Source organism: Sus scrofa, chromosome X, assembly GCF_054392235.1.
Source record: "Sus scrofa isolate SSC_HxYL_T2T_F1_AM1 chromosome X, Sscrofa_HxYL_maternal_Yorkshire_Landrace_v2.0, whole genome shotgun sequence".
In the NCBI taxonomy this organism is placed as follows: domain Eukaryota; kingdom Metazoa; phylum Chordata; class Mammalia; order Artiodactyla; family Suidae; genus Sus; species Sus scrofa.
In genome coordinates, this window is record NC_139401.1 from 125,544,935 (window position 1) to 125,562,031 (window position 17,097).

The following is a 17,097-nucleotide window of genomic DNA, read 5'->3' on the forward strand; positions in this document are numbered from 1 at the left end:
TCTGAAGAAAATGGAGCTGGGTGGTCAGGGAAGCCCTTTCTGAGGAGATGCCATTGGAACAAATAGGATTCAGTTAGATAAATATCTGGGGGAGAATTTTGGGCAGTGGGATCAGCCTATGAAAACATATCTTGTGTGTTTTTTAGATTCTAATGAGCCCAACAACTTCAAGATGCATGTACTAGGTAACTTGTGCTAAATTCACAGCTTATACACGTCAGGTACAATATAAACCCAGGTCTATCTGTTCCTTTCCTGTTTCCATTATATGTTACTGTTGTTCCTTTAGAGGATATTAAACCATTCCATACACACACAAGTCACTTAATCATTTCAGTCAAAATAGTCCCATCTGAGAATGGACATGATCCTTAACATGTGAACTGGATAGAGCCCCAAGCTGATGCTGATAAAGGTGTTCTCACCTTTTTTATGCTGGAGAATACTCCTTTGGGACCTGATATAAGGAAAGCACATGCTTACCGTACAGTCACATATACAAAGGCTAATAGGAGATTTAGGTTCTACGCTCCTTCTTCCATTCAATTAGTTGTATAAACTTAGGCAGGCTACAACCTGAGTTCCAGTTTATTCATGTGTAAGAATGGCATAATTCTTTCTTGTCTACCTCTCAGAGTTGTTGTGAATATCCAATTACAATGTCCTTACCTTTGAAATACCCAGCATCCATCTGTGTCTCACTGTCTTCACTGGTCCAACCACCTGTATTTCTCTCCTGGATTGTTGCAGTAGCAGCCCAACTGGTCTCCTGGTTCTACCCTTGCCACCCCACCTGCCAACTCAATTCCAAATGGAGCAACAAGGATGATTCTGCTAAAAGCAAGGCGGATCTTAGGGACTTACTATTCTGTTCCGTATCCTCCAGTGGCTCATTAATTCACTTGTAATTAAAACCAAATTCCTAATATTGGCCTACATATCCATTCACGATCTGCTCACCTACATTAACCACTCTGGTCTCACCTCTTCATCTAGTGCCCTCATTCCCTCTGCTCCAGCCTCACTAGTTTTCTTGTTATTCCTTAGCCACCTAGGCAGGATCTCAACCTAGAGGTTTCTGCTTGCTCTTGCCTCTTCTAGGAACACTATTCGGGCAGAGAGCTACATGGCTAACAGCCACACTTCCCGCAGGTCTGTCTCAATGAAGTCTCTGACCATCGTATTTAAAATGGCAACCACCTGCCTCACATCTCAGACCTCCTTCTATGCTCCACTTTTCCCTTTTTCTTTTCTGTAGCACTATTCTTCATTTAATATAATAATATTTTACTTGTTTATACAGTGCCCATAAAATTTTTTACCAAAAAATCTTAGAGAGTGGATATGAGTGCTATTAAATGACACGAGGATAGCAGGTATAAACTGGGACTGCTGTACTTTACAAAGATAGGGATCTTTGAATGTTATTTTCTTATGTGTCTGACATAGAAGGGTACAACACATGTTTTTGAATACACGAATGAATGAATAATATCCATGAAAGGTTTATGGGATATAAAGTACTAAAGACAGGTACCTTAGTTATTCATTTTGCTCAGACTATCCCTATATATGTATACAGATACATATGTATTATGTGAAATATATCTATATTTCCATCTGCATACTAATGTATGTTTAATATTAGCATGTTCTCCCCCACTTTATCCCTTTTATTCTCTAGGATAGAGTAAAAGATAAGTTTCGCCATGCATTTTTTTTGGTCTGCACCCATGCCATGCAGAAGTTCCCTGGCCAGGGGTTGAACCCGTGCCACAGCAGTGACTCAAGCTACAGCCATGAACATGCTGGATCCTTAACTGCTAGGCTACCAGGGAACTTTGCCATACATTTGATCTGTACTTTAAAATACTAAAAAGTGGTTTGAAAATAAAATGATATAGGGAAAAGTATTACAAGTGGGTTGAAAAGGTCTGTTTACTAAAAAGATTTTTTCCCCCCAGAGGGCGCATCTCTCTGCTGAGGGCTTATGGATACTGATAGTCACCTCCAGGATCTGTTCATGTGGCTTGACTGAAAGTTAGTTTGCTGCATATATGAGGCTGTGCAGCAGAAGGCAGGGCAACCTCCATTCCTACAGAAGAGAAGGTACATCATCTGTATTTGGGGAGTGGATAGAGGCATGGATGGAGTGGAGTGAGTTCCTACAAAAGATGAGCAGCTTCGGCCAGAAGGGATGTCTAGTAAGGAGACGTTCAATTAAATTAATGATTGAAATGTGACTTAACCCATGTCAGGCTGTATAAAATGCTTAGCAGCAATTGGAAATAGCCATGGCTTTATTTTTTTACAATGGTCTGCATTCATTCATTGCTCCATTGACTCTATTTATGGACCTGCTCTGGAATAAATTTCTGGCAGAAATGAAAATACAGTGTGCTTTTATCAAAGTTAATGAATGAACTGAATTCAAATGTAAAATGCTTTATATTCCATTTTGCTTATTCCGTAGTTTTAGAATGCTTAGGCGAATGAGAGTGTGCAATTTACTTGTAAAGCCAAAGCAAAATCAATAGATAAGCTTTCATGCTTCCTCTCTTAGTTGATGATATTGATGATGATATTTCATTTCAACCAAATTTAAAAACAATAAGGCCTCATTGGCCTTCTATCTTCTTCTCCCTTTTTATAAATCAGACTTGGTGGAGTTGACTTCTCAACCACCCCATAACATCTGGAAGTACCTTTTCTATCTAATAGTGCTTTTCTTATATTCCAAGTGTGTGTCACAGAACATACGCAAAAAAGTTCATTGGGTTCAGCTGGATCATGAAAAAAGGCAACATTTCAACATTTCACCTTCTCTTCAGGCATTTAATAAGTCATAGTCAAGATCAATATGGAAAGAGATAAAACCTTTACTGTTCCAGAGCGGAAAAGAGAGGAATGAGAATATCTATTTTTCATCTTTTTGGACCAGTGCTCGAGGTTTTTTTTTTTTTTTTTTTTCCCCACAACTTTCAGCCTTCCGATAGCCTTGGGAAGCTTCTAGTTCCCATTTATGCTCAGGTCTTGTGGTTTATATCACCCAAGCTTGCAAAAAGTCAACTGATTACTTTAAATATTAGAAGGTATTTAAATTAGAGAATGCAGAGTTCCCATCATGGCTCAGTGGTTAACAAATCCGACTAGGAACCATAAGGTTGCAGGTTAGATCCCTGGCCTCGCTCAATGGGTTAAGGATCCAGCGTTGCTCAGATCCTGTGTTGCTATGGTTGTGGTGTAGGCCAACAGCTGTAGCTCCAATTGGACCCCTAGCCTGGGGACCTCCATATGCCACGAGTACAGCCCTAAAAAGCAAAAAAAAAAAAAAACAAAAAAACAAAAAACAGACATATAGTAGGAAATCAATATATGTGTTAATTTAATGTGGGATGATTGGGATTAACTTATGTGGGGTTGGAGTTCCCGTCGTGGCGCAGTGGTTAATGAATCTGACCAGGAACCATGAGGTTGTAGGTTCGATCCCTGGCCTTGCTCAGTGGGTTGAGGATCCAGCATTGCTGTGAGCTGTGGTGTAGGTCGCAGATGCGGCTCGGATCCCGTGTTGCTGTGGCTGTGGGGTAGGCTGGTAGCTGCAGCTCTGATCGGACCCCTGGCCTGGGACCCTCCATATGCCGAGGGAGCAGCCCTAGAAGAGACAAAAAAAAAAAAATTATGTGGGGTTAATTTAATGTGGGATAATCACCTGCTAGTTCTCTCCTGTCTGATGCTAGATAGCCTTCTAAGATTTGAGCTGCTATAGAGGCAATATAGATGTGTGAATTTCCTAGTCACAGACTCAAATATGCAAAAACGTAACTTATTTCATTTTTCTGTTGTGCATTCATTTTCTTTCTCAAGTGCCTAGTCTACTTTATAGCAGTAGAAGATATCAACCATAACCATAACAACAGCAATAAAAATCTTAATCTAGTTGCTCGAGGTAAATTCAGTCCAAATCTGTGAGGTCTTAGTTAATACAAATTAGCAATTCAGCCAACATTCAGATTTAAAACATCTCTCATTTTCTATCTCCTCCATCTCCTTGCAGTTTATTTTTACCCCCCGAGCATGGTGATCAAGCTTTGAGGACTTGGCTTTCTGCAGCTGCTATATGGCTCTACAAGCATGAATTTCATTACATCTCACAATGTTTAAAGAACTCAGTGAGGGAGTTCCTGTCATGGCTCAGTGGTTAATGAACCCAACTAGGAACCATGAGGTTGTGGGTTCAATCCCTGGCCTTGCCCAGTAGGTTAAGGATCCGGCCTTGCCGTGAGCTGTGGTGTAGGTTGCAGTCGTGGCTTGGATCTCGCGTTGCTGTGGCTGTGGTGTAGGCCAGCGGCTACAGCTCCAATTTGAACCCTAGCCTGGGAACCTCCATATGCTGCGGGCGTGGCCCTAGGGAAAAAAAAAAAAACTCAGTGAAAATTAAAGCTGGTTACCAAGTCCAAGAATCCAGTGTGGTGACTAGAAGCCCTACTGCCCGAACTCAGGCATTCGAGAGATGCCCAGTCATTGGAGCTGAGCCTCTTGTTTATGTTGACTGTATTTCATTAAAATTCAAAACAGTGATTCATTCATTCAGTATTTTTTGTACAGTTGCTCAGTCCAAATGCAGCACTGGAGAGAGAGCTATGAAGAAGAGGAGCAAGGTCTCAGCACCCACAAAGCTCACAGTCTGCTGGTTAAAGTAAACATTAAACCAAAAGGTTAAATAAGATTCATGCTAATATGGAAACAAGATTCCTTTGAGAGTATGTAATAGGGAGGCCTTGCCTGGCATAAGAGGTCAGAGAAGACCTTCTCAATGAAGTGACATTTGAATGGAGAGCTCCAGGAAGAATAGGTATCAGTCACATTTAGAGAAGCTGTTGGCCTTGGTTCCAATAAATCTGCAAGCTACTCTCATTCTAGCCTGTAAGATTCCCTTGTATCTGCTGTAGCTGTTAAAGCACAGGCTCATTCAAAAGAGAAGGTAACAGAGATTTTTCCATCCCCCAGATAAGATACCTTGGCTGGCCAAATAATTATTTCTGTCTTTAACTGATAAGTCTTTCTCTTCTCCCATGTGACCTCCCTGATTTCAGCTGTGAGAAATGGAGTTAAAATTAACCCAGGAGGAAGTTGACATATTGGCCCAGGGAAACAAAGGATCTCAATTGTCCTGCCTCTAAGTTCAAAAATCAAGAGTTCAAGTGTAATGCAGCAAGATTCAGACACACACAGGGACAGCCTATTCGCCTTACCCCTTCCCGCTCACCAGAAAATCCCATTAAGCTGAGGAAAGTAGGACAGTTTTAGAGTGGGAAGCCACTCTTCACAGAGCTGGGACTGGGGAAGGAGAGATGCATGAGCCTTGGAGAGAATACCATCCTGGTGTGACAAAGTACAAATGATGTCACACTCGTGGTAACATAGGGAAAAAAAGGATTTAGAAACACTCATGCAACTTGAGCAGCTTCAGTTTCCATGGGTACCCATTGAGGCAGAAGGTTGGCAGAGAGAGCTAGTGAACATGCCTAGTGCCCCAGGGCTATGATGAAAGAACATCTCTGCCACCCCAGGACCTGAGACCTCTTCCCTGGAATCAGGAGAAGATGTATAGTGACCATGTGCCAATGTGAGAATTGTCATATGCAGTTTAGACCATGGAGCCAACTGTGTGAGAGGTTTGCAGGATACAATCAGATGTCATTGCACTGTAAGAATGATGAAAACGGACAAAAATAATTCTGAATTAACTCAGATGGTAGCAATTCATTCAAGGAATGTAGCCGTGAACTTGGGGATGAGGCAGTTTGAAGACTTTTATCTATTCAAATTTGTTAATGTAGATGAAAGAATGATGTAAGGGTGTAACTTGAACTTTTAAGAAACCAGCTCCAGCTGAAAGGATATGGATCTAGAGCTCCTTGACACCATAGTGATTTTTTAAAAAGTCCTATTTATACATCTACATACAAATAGAATCTCCCTGGAATGTTGTTGCCTCTGTTACTCCACCCCATTCTTACAACTCTGGACCATAAGAGAGCTTAGTTCACTTGCCATGGCAAGCTCAGCTTGCCTGGACTGAGAGAATACACTACTCCCCTTAGGACTAAGTGTCTTTAAAATCTTAGGGAGGTTTGCAATAAAATATAGAGATAGTGAAGTAAATCAAACCCATAGTGTTAATACCACCATGTGACCTTCAGAATAATGTGTGTGCAGTTGGTACTGAATTTGCTTGTGATGTTGAGGAGAACGTGGCATGTTTTAGAGTGACAGTTGGAATAGATTCCAATTGAAAAATTTCATTAATTTGTGATTTTTATTGAAGTATATAAGACATTTTGACTCCATTTATTTTTTACTGTACTAGAATGTTTAAGATAATTTGGTGTTCTTTATATTTACAAGTCTGACTTGTAAATGTATGAGTTGTTCAATAAGTAGTAAGATTTGGATTGTTGGGGTCATAAGTACACTAGTCAGGTATTTGAAGTGCTTAAAAAGAAAAGCGGATATATTAGACTTACATATGCACTTTGAAATGTTGATGAAACTTGAGGTAACCAAGTTTACAATTAGGATTAAGCAGAATTTAGTCTGTTGAGCCTGAATTGATGTAACATTAATTGAAGGCTGTCTTGCAAGTGATTCACAAAATATGCTCCATTTATCAGACTACGATTTTTAAATTGAATTTAAAGGCCAAGAGCAAACTATTTTTTATTTTGTAAATTTAATAAATTAATATAAGACCAAGTAACTGCAAATAGTGTTTTCCACGCACAAAAGTTTCCTCTTAAACATCGAAAATTCAGTGATGGAACCTAGTCACTCCCCCCACAGACCATCTCAGGCACAGTCCAGGGAGTCCTGGTATATTTCCTGTATCAAGAACCAGACTAGTAGTGGCAGAAACTGAAGGCTGTCTACTCAAGTTGCCATTCTTAATCCATCTCCCTTGCCAGTCTCCCATGAGAGAAGATGGGAAACCCCAAATGTCACTTTCCCTGTCTTCTTTGCAGCAAATGGTAGCCTAAGAGGAAGTTTTGGGGGGCCTTCTGGTTTCTTCATAGCTCTCTCTCCAGTACCTAACACTATATTTGACATAGCAGCTACTCGAAAAATATTGAATGAATGGATCATTGTTTTGAATTATTTTGGTTAATGAAATATGGTAAACATTAACGGGATTCTAGGCTCCAGTAACTTGGCATCTCTTGAATGTATGAGGTTGGGCGGTGGGCTTCTGGTGATCACATTGGATCCATGAACTTGCTGACCAGCTTTAATTTTCACTAAGTTCTTTAAAGGTCATGGGATGCAAATGAAAGGTATGAAATTTAGGAGGTGGGGGCATGTCTTACCATACACAAAATGTGACATCTTTTCCAGGTAACAGGCTATTTTCCTGTTGCTATCAATCAAAAACAATGTTATCTTCAGTGTTTAGCAAAATAGATTGAATGGAGTGATTTTACTGATGTGTTAAAACTTGTTAGTTGAGAAACACTTTTACGAACTGTAAATGGGAATTGAGATGAATCTAAGCGTTCCTTTCATTTTGCAAAGCAGGCGAATCTTCCAGGATTTATTTTCTCCCTGACATTCTTTTATATAATGCATTTGAGCAGACTTAAAATGAAACAGAGATTTTTCATGTCTTTTGACCCTGAGCCATTTATATGAGAGAGGCTTTTAAAACATGAATATTTTTGGCTCTAACAACTGCACCTTTGAAATGGCATGAAACACAGTGTTTAGAACTGCAAATATCACTGACATTTCTAAAGTGCAAACAATGCTTAATAGCCTAGTAGAAAATTTATTGCTTCTGCACGAACATAGGTATTGCTTAGGAGTTTATGGTATTTAAGAGTTAAATAAATCAGTGGAAAACTCACTGTAGACTTGCTGTATGTAACCACAGGTAGGTATAATAATTAGGAGGACTGCGAAACTCTTTTAATGCTTCAATAAATATGCCATATATCTATGGCAGCCTGCTGTTCTCTGAGCCCAGATTGTTGCTTTGTAGGTAGGTATCAATCTTCACTACTTGCTGTGTTCACCCTTTCTGAATCTGATCAGGATCCATCTGTTCAGCTGTATTTGTTAGTGTGTTTTCTTATGACATAAATCCTTCAAAAATGTTCATTTCCAAGTGGTGTCATGATACCTGCTGGGTTATATTTGTCAGACACTGTAATCGTATAATAGTCTTTAACCACAGAGAACAGTAAGTAAAATATGCAAAACCAAAAGTTGGGTATTTCTGTCGAGGCTAGTGCTGTCTTGGAAGTAAACAGTGGTGCTCCTGACAGATTGGTCCGGACGGACGGTAATTATGAAAGATGACCATGGCTTGGGAGGTACCCTTGACTTAGAATAGGGTACGTGAGCTCACAAAGCATTTCGAGGCTTCCGTCCTGGTAATATGCTGCTTAGTGTCCGGCCACAGGAAATAAAGTGGGAGAAGAATGATTGCGAGTGGCAGTGAGGTAGGTGTAACAATCAGGGAGTACCACTCTTCATTAAGGGAAGAATTTGATGATTCCTTAAAAACGGAAAAATGATTCTAAAGTGTGGACAGTTTTTAATTTTGAAAGATGTGATGCTCTGTTACCCACTATGTTTTTCATTTTCTAATGCTGATATTTTTCTACATTTTTCCTCTCATGGGGTCTTTTATCTGATTTTATATTCTTTGAGAAATCAATATTGGAAAATCATTTTTACTATAAAAACAATTTGAGAATCTTGAAGCAGACTGTCCAAGAGACAAGAATTTCCAATGATTTAATTCTCATTTAAGAAGGCATAGAACATTAGACCTGGAAAGGATGGGTTGCCCTATTTGACAGGTTATTTTTTTTTCAACAAACATTTATTGAGTGCTTACAGATAAGTAAACTAGAGCTCAGAAAGATTAATGACTTTGCCATATTGGTCAAATCAGGTCCATATTCTCCCTTTTTAGTTTTGTATATATAAAATTTTATACCATTGTTTACCAGTATTTTGTATTTCTGGTCTATCCTTTATTTTGCACTATGACTTTAATCATTTCTATTATTTTATGTAATGTGCATTTAGAATGAGCTCTTGTTTAGCAATTTCGCACTGTATTTTCTCACATCTCAGTCCTTCTGTAATCATTTTCCTTATACTTTATCATTTAATAGTCATTTTAGTGATGATATATATATACACATCTTTTAGCATCACTAAAAATATATATATATAGACATTATTTAGCATCACTAATATACACACATATATATACACATACACACACATACACATATGTAATGACTTTATGATTCTGTATTTTTCCCATCTTGAAAGTATTTTTTCCTGCTATTTATTCATATTCATTAATTCTTCTATTCATTTTCTTATTTATTTGACAAAATTTGGGGGGTTGCCTATTCTAGATGGAATATAGTTCTCCATGCTGGTGAGCACAAAGGTGAACAAAAATTATCGTGGCTGCTCTCCTCATAGAGCTTAAGTCTGGTGGAGGAGAAAAACGTTGAAGAAATTATTACATAAATACATAAGTTCTACATAATGAGAGAGAATAACAAAGGACTTAATATTACTCCCAAAGTGGGGATAGAAGGGAATGATCAAGCAAGATAAAACTTCTTTAAGAAAAAAATACTTTAAATTGAAATCTAAACACGATGTGGGTGGATGGTGGGGAAAAGTTTTTCATGCACAGGGAGAAAAGAGCTCTGAGGTGGAAAAGAGCTTGTCTCTTTCAAGACATGAAAGAAAGCTAGGAGGGCTAGTATGTAGTAAATAGGGAGGAGTAATGAGATGAAGCTGGAAATAAGGAGCTAGATAGCTAGACAATTATGCACATTATGCACATATACTTTTTCATCTTAATTTTATATATGTATCTAAAAATATATGTAACTTATATGTAAGTTGGGAATAATAACAATGATATGAATAATGAGTACCTCTGAACCTACTACCCAATTTTAGATGTAGAGGATGGCCAACACCTTTATTTATTTTATTATTTTTTTGTTTTTGTTTTTTTTAACTCAGTGAATTTTATTATATTTATATTGTACGATGACCATTACAACCTAAGGTTTACACGTTTTTTGTAGCTATGAATCTTCTTATACATGTTTCTTAGTTTAATTGCTGAAGAGTTTCTAGGGTGTATATTTAGGAATAGAAGTGCTGGATCATAGTCTGTGACCATGTTTAGCTTTGTAAAATAATGTCATTGTTTTCCATCTTCACCTGCTGTTGATATTGTCAGACTCTTAAATTTTTGTTCATATTGAGCGGATAAGATACTATCTTATTTTAAGCTTAGTTTGCTTTTTTTTAGGGGGGACATATCTGTGGCATGTGGAAGTTCCTGGGCCAGGGATCAAACCCATGCCACTACAGTGACCTGAGCTGATGCAGTGACAATGCCGGATGCTTAACCTGCTGGGCCAAATGGGAACTCCTTAGTTTGCATTTCTATGGTTACTAATAAAGAAGTGAAATTCAGTGGTTTTCAGGATTATTGGACATGTTCACTCTTTTGTGGAATATCTTTTGTGGTTTCTACTCATTTAAAAATTTTTTAAATTCGTGTCATTGATTTCGCAGTTCTTTATATGTTTGGATACAAATAAAGATTTTTTTCAGTTTATTTCCTACTTCTTTGCTTTCCTTATCATGGCTGTTTTAATGACTAGAAGTTATCAACACTAAGGTAGTTGAATTTTTCAATGTTCTATTTTATGGTATGTGTGTTTCAACAAATCCTCTACTCATGGTCATAAAAACAGTCTCCTTTGTTTCCTTTTATAAATTTTATTATTTGTATTTTTCCTGCCTTACTGAGGCACAGTTGACAAGTAAAAAATTTTACATAAAGTGTACGGTTTGATATATATACACATTATAAAATGACCACACTTAAACTAATTAACACATCCAATCACCTCACATAGTTACCAGTTTTTCTGTGTGTGTGCAGTAAGAACACAAGATTTACTCAATTTGCAAATTTTGATTGTACAATGTAGTATTTTATTTATTTATTTATTGTCTTTTTTTGCTATTTCTTGGGCCACTCCCGAGGTATTTGGAGGTTCCCAGGCTAGGGGTCTAATCGGAGCCGTAGCCACCAGCTTACGCCAGAGCCACAGCAACGCGGGATCCGAGCCGCGTCTGCAGCCTACACCACAGCTCACGCCAGATCGTTAACCCACTGAGCAAGGGCAGGGACCGAACCTGCAACCTCATGGTTCCTAGTCCCATTCGTTAACCACTGCGCCATGACGGGAACTCCTACAATGTAGTATTAACTATAGTCATGTATACATTAGACCCCCAGAACTTATAACAGAGTTTGTACCTTTGATTAATATTTTCCCATTTCCACCACCTCCAGCCGCTGCAACCACCATTTTATGTCGTCGAGTTTTCGGATTCCACATATAAGTGCCATCATATAGTATTTGTCTTTCTGTATCTGGTTTATTCCACTTAGCATAATGTCCTCCTGGTTCAACCCTGTTATCACAGACATTTAGGTTGTTTCCTTATCTTGACAATGGTGAATAATGCTGAAATAAACACAGGAGAGCAGATAACTCAAGATGCTAATTTCATTTCCTTAGGATATATACACAGAAGTGGGGTTGCTGGATCACATGGTAGTTCCATTTTTAATTTTTTAAGGAACATCCATATGGTTTTCCATAGTGCATGCACCAATTTACATTCTCAGAAATAGTGCACAAGGGCTCCCTTTTCTCTACATGCTTGCCAACATTTGTTATTTCTTATCTTTTGATAATAGCCATTCTAATAGGTGTGAAGTGGTTTTTTTTTTTTTTTTTTTTTTTTGTCTTTTCTAGGGCCGCACCCATGGCATATGGAGGTTCCCAGGCCAGGGGTCTAATCGGAGCTGTAGCTGCAGACCTACGCCAGAGCCACAGCAACACAGGATCCAAGCCGCATCTGCGACCTACACCACAGCTCATGGCAATGCTGGATCCTCAACCCACTGAGTGAGGCCAGGGATCGAACCCACAACCTCATGGTTCCTAGTCGGATTCGTTAACTACTGAGCCACGATGGGAACGCCTCATTGTGGTTTTGATTTGCATTTTTCTGATGATTAGTGATGTTGAGCATTTTTTCCTGTGTCTGTTGGCCATCCGTATGTCTTATTTGGAAAAAATGCCCATTTTAAAATCATTAAAAAAATTTTTTTGTTTTGCTGTTGAATTGTATGAGTTCCTTTTATATTTTGCATGTGAGCCCCTTACCAGATATATGTTTTGAAAATTTTTTTTCCATTCTGTAGGTTGACTTTTCACTTTGTTGATTGTTTCCTTTGCTGTGAAGAATCTTATTCGTTTGATTCAATCTCAGTTTTCTACTTTTGCTTTTTTTTGCCTGTACTTTTGGTGTCACATTCAAGAAATCACTGGCAAAACCAAGGTCATGAAGATTCTTCCCTGTATTTTCTTCTTAGGAGTACTTGACTCTTTAACTTCTTAACTCTTTAATACATTTTGAGTTGATTTTGGTGTATAATGTAAGATAAGTTGAAAAAATTGGGTTTGTTTTCATTTGAGAGGGGAGAACATGCATTCTGGGGAACCCTAGGGCTTCTCAAGAAGATGGTCTTAGATCTGGCTTATGTAGACTATGGTATTGAGTTAGGTGATTTGGGGGAGAGTTTAAGAAAGCAGGGCTTTGCTCTAAATTGAGTGCTGTGAGGAAATAGGGGTAACTTTATGATTGGGTATCACAGTAAATTATGTCTGGGAACAATGAAAACTAACTCAAACTAAAGCTGTAATTGGTACAGAAGCATCAGTTACATTAGCCAAGTTAGGGATGTTTGGTTGTTTTTGTGTTTGCAAAACATTTACTTTTTATCTGTGTTCACATGTGATTATTGACTATATATTTGTCTTGACCCATCATGGTCACAGATTAGCCTTGTTTGATGTTAATGTTCTATGAAACTGTTCCTGTTCAATAGGAGAGTGTGAAGTCCTTGCTCTTGAGTGTCAGGCCAGCTCCTAACAACACTCAGACCTTGTGATAGCACCTGCCAGCTCTCTGATGTCAGAGCTGCTTTTCTCTTAGTCCGTGTACTGAAAATGGAAGAACGAATTTCGGCAAATGGCTATTTGGCTCTTACATAGTGACTAGAAATTTATAACTATATGTAAATCTGATAGGGAGATTTCGTGAATTTCTTCAGCAACTCTCAGCTATTCTTATAAAATTCCTCATTGTGTGTAGTCCTGTCACACATGCTATGTGTCAGTGTCTTCAATCAATGAGGAAGAGTGACAAGGAGTTGGTGAATGATTGCCATAAAGAGAGAGAGGGTATCGCATAACTGGATGTCATGAACCCCAAAAGAACTGGATTTTATTTTTTCTCACAAAAAGTAGATGAAAATAATTGTCTTAAAGTGGCACTTTAAAAGTGGTAAGTAGGGTGTGAGGGACAAAATTGTCCCCACTTAGTGGACTGAAGAGCAGGCGTTATCTTTAGAGGACAGCTAGATTCAAATGACATTTATGTGAGGAAATGATCAATCAAGTGGTTTAGGACTTTCTACTCAAAATTTGTCCCACTGACAGACATCATTGTCAGCTAGGAGCTTGTAAGAAGGGAGGAATTTCAGGCCCATTCTACATCAGAATTTGCATTTGAACAAGATTTCCAGGTGATTCAAATACACATTAATGCTGGGGAGGCATCAGCTGAGGATTTAGAGGACCTTGCTGAACACAGACTAGGAGTTCCAAAGAATGTAGCAGAAGGCCTGGGGGCTGGGAATAAAGGCAGGAAAGGTTGAGTGAGCAGGGAAGTTGAAAAGAGAAATACATGGATAAGAACACGTACTTTCTTTATCCCTTCAGGCTGCCTCTCAATATACATTTCTTCCTCCAACTCTCAGAATGTGCTGGATCTTTCCCATGTCACTTCACTGAACACAGTTATTTTTTAGCAGTGTGTCTAAAGTAAATGATTGCTGTGGTGTTCTTTTCTTCCCAGTTTTCTCTCTTTTCCTATAATGCTCACGTGTTACTTTCATAATAGGACAGAATAATATAAGATACATATTAAGGGAGTATAGGGTTAAAATGTTAGGCTGAGCCATGATTTGCTGCAGGAGCTAGCCTATCACTTGTTATCTGTCAGCTGACCTATTTACAACCTCCAGTTTTTTAGAAATCAGTACTATCTCTAGAGATAAGAGTAAGACCTGTAGTGCCCACTGAAGTTTCACAATTTTTCTCCTGGCTGTGACTTTTCCTATCTGATTTAGCTACCCCTCTGGTGCAGAAAATATCTGAAACAACCTCTGTTAATCACATGGTCAAGGATAGTTCACTGATCCTGCAGAGGTGTAGGAAGGTTTGGTAAAAGCAATAAACACCGAAGGGAATGATGGCTTTTGAGAAGGCATCCACAAAACAGAACTGTTTAGAGACTTTCATATAATACTTTTATTCTCATATGCTTTAAAGAGTTGTTGGAGCCATGCACCTACAGCATACACTGTCTTTTTATGCCAATTGGAGTCTTTTCATACCATTCAGAAAGACATTTCATTCTCCTGTAGCACAAAATATATATTTAGACATTCTATGACTCAGAGTTACAGTTCCCTTCAACAGTTCCACCTCCTCTGCTGGAAGCAGCTGAATTTCTTTTTATAGATTTCTCTATCACCCAGCATGCAGCACTTAAAGAGATTCTTATTGTTTGACACTTCTTCATACCTGATTCATTAAAAAAAAATACTACGAACTTTGAAATGGCACAAAGTTTCTAATTTAAATTGAAGTAAAATGTGAAGCAGTGATTGCTAATCAGACCAGATATTAGGAGATTTTTATAATGGGATAAATAAAAATTAGAACGAGTCCACCTGCGGTAGGAAAGATAATATCAGGTTAAATGCTGGTATAAGAAAGAGTTGTCTAAAGTTGATGACAGTATCTAATCTCAGTTTTTATATCACCCACTGTTAAATATACAATATCTTTCATTGGTCAAGAAGTGTTTCACTGAAAATGATTTCTTCTTAAACAACCTATTAAAGAGTAATAAATAATTATACTGACTTTGTTTAGAAAAGGTTAATGCTGAAAAGAGTCCCAAACAGTTGCCCCCACTTTTGGAATAAACAATGGTTTTTCTACAAGTGTTTCTCAAGGTGTGGTGTAAAGCATTGTGTCCACGATCACAATCATTTGGGGGTGTCTATTCGAAACACAAATTCCTAAGCCCTAACTCAAACTTACTAAAACAGATTTTCCAGGAAGAGGCTTGGTCATCTGTATGTTTATTAAGCACTCTAAATAATTCTTACCAGCAAATAAGTATGTTAAAGTTTAGTTAGGAACTACCTGCATCGAAAAGGCTTGGCAGTGGGTTCCCATTAAATATGCAGATTCCTGGACCTTACTAACTCTGAGAGATGAGAACCACTGGGTCTTACTGAAGAACTATGCCTTCAGCATTGTTTACCTGAGCCCAAAACGTAATTCCTTAAGTGTATCAGAAGTCCAGGAATATTTTCAGAAAGGGGTCTTTCTAGTTGGAAATCAAAGATAGAAATAAAAAGTATAGGAATATAAATGTTGGTGAATATCACAGCTTAATAAATTCACACTTCAGAAATGTTGTTTAGATCTTGCAAAATTATTGATAACATCTAATTGGGAATTAGAGAAAAATTAACTAGAAGAACTAATGCAATAATGTTACCAACTCTTTCAAGCCAGGCCCCAAGTAAAGCGAAGGAAAGCTTTATGCTCTGATGGAAGAACGGAGAGGCACCTGCTTCCACTCTAGAGCACTGGCTCTCCTCGAAAGGCCAGGGGCGGGGCTGATTTATAGGGTTCTTGGCAGGCAGCAGGGAGGAGTGGAATTCTCGCGGGGTTTTCCTGGAGTTCTCGTGGGCTCTCCTGAAGGTCTCGCGGGTTCTCCTGGAGGTCTCGCGAGTCTGGTGCTGGCACATTGCTGCTCACAGCCCCAGATGCAAGTGCCGGTCGCGCATCAGCTCTGCTCACAGCCCACCGCCGCCATTTCAAACTGAGGTGCCAGGACGGCGCTTCCCTGCTGGGCTTCTCTAAAGGGAATGCTGGAAGCCGGAGTGCTGCACCGAGAACTCTAATCTGGACTGTTTGGGATGAGGCCTCTGCACATGGCTTCCTATAGGCAAGTGAAACTAGACTAAGTATAAAAGAAGGGGTTTGACCTTACCTTAGCGCTTGGAGTCCATCTTATTCCCCCCCCCCCGGAACTCAATGGTCTTTGCCAGTCATGGTAAGTTTAATAATACAATCATCGTGTTAACATATATTCTCTAGCTCTTTACAAAGTTTACAAAAAGCTTTATAAAGCTCTTTATAATGTCTTTATATACATGGATCATCTCGTTTGATCTTATAGTTACCCTGAGGCCTATATGTGTAGGCCAGGTTCTGTAGCTCAAGAGGTTGGGGTTCAAGATGCAATTGATAAGTGGTACTCAGGGCTAGAAGGCATGTCTTTTTTTTTCTAGAAGCTTGTTGTAATCTCCATATGACCGCCTTCCCTGCTGTTGCTGTAGTTGCTTTCTTGTACTCCAGTGACTCTGCTGCTTGACACAGCTGTCCGAGAAGCCACTAAACGTGGTTTCTTTCAGTCAAACAGTAAACAACAAGGGACTTCTATCTTTAGCGAAATTCCATGCTTATATATCATAACACCGCCGAGGCCAAAATGAAGGGGTTCTCTTATTCTGGGTCCTCAGATAAGGTAGCCTATTTTATATTCTACAGGAATTCTGCTATATGTGATTCCACTCTCAATGAGCCCCACCTTCATTCCTCTGAGCATGAAATCTTCTGAGAAGGAGTCTGGCTTCGGCACCAAATACTATCAGATTCTCATTTTATGGGATCCTCTCTCAAATGGTTATCCCAAGTTCAACCTTGTGTTGCCCTTTCCCTAGATATTCTCTGCAGGGAATGGTGGGCATAGGTGGGGCAGAGAGAAGGCAGCCCAGTGGACCTAAATGTAATGACTTGATATTTTGTCTAT

At 38.9% G+C, this 17,097-nt stretch overlaps 1 long non-coding RNA gene across 5 annotated transcripts in view; it reads left to right on the forward strand.

Moving 5' to 3' along the window:
- LOC146394805 (uncharacterized) overlaps nt 1–17,097 on the forward strand; it is a 655,226-nt gene that overhangs the window by 22,114 nt on the left and 616,015 nt on the right. For 3 of the 5 annotated variants that reach the window (XR_014835893.1, XR_014835894.1, XR_014835892.1), the window contains exon 1: nt 16,047–16,230. The exons of 1 other annotated variant lie outside the window; for it this stretch is intronic. This is a non-coding gene — a long non-coding RNA (uncharacterized LOC146394805). Of the gene's footprint in view, nt 1–16,046; nt 16,339–17,097 lie in introns of those variants that run through there. One more of the 5 variants, XR_014835891.1, reaches the window with a different exon arrangement.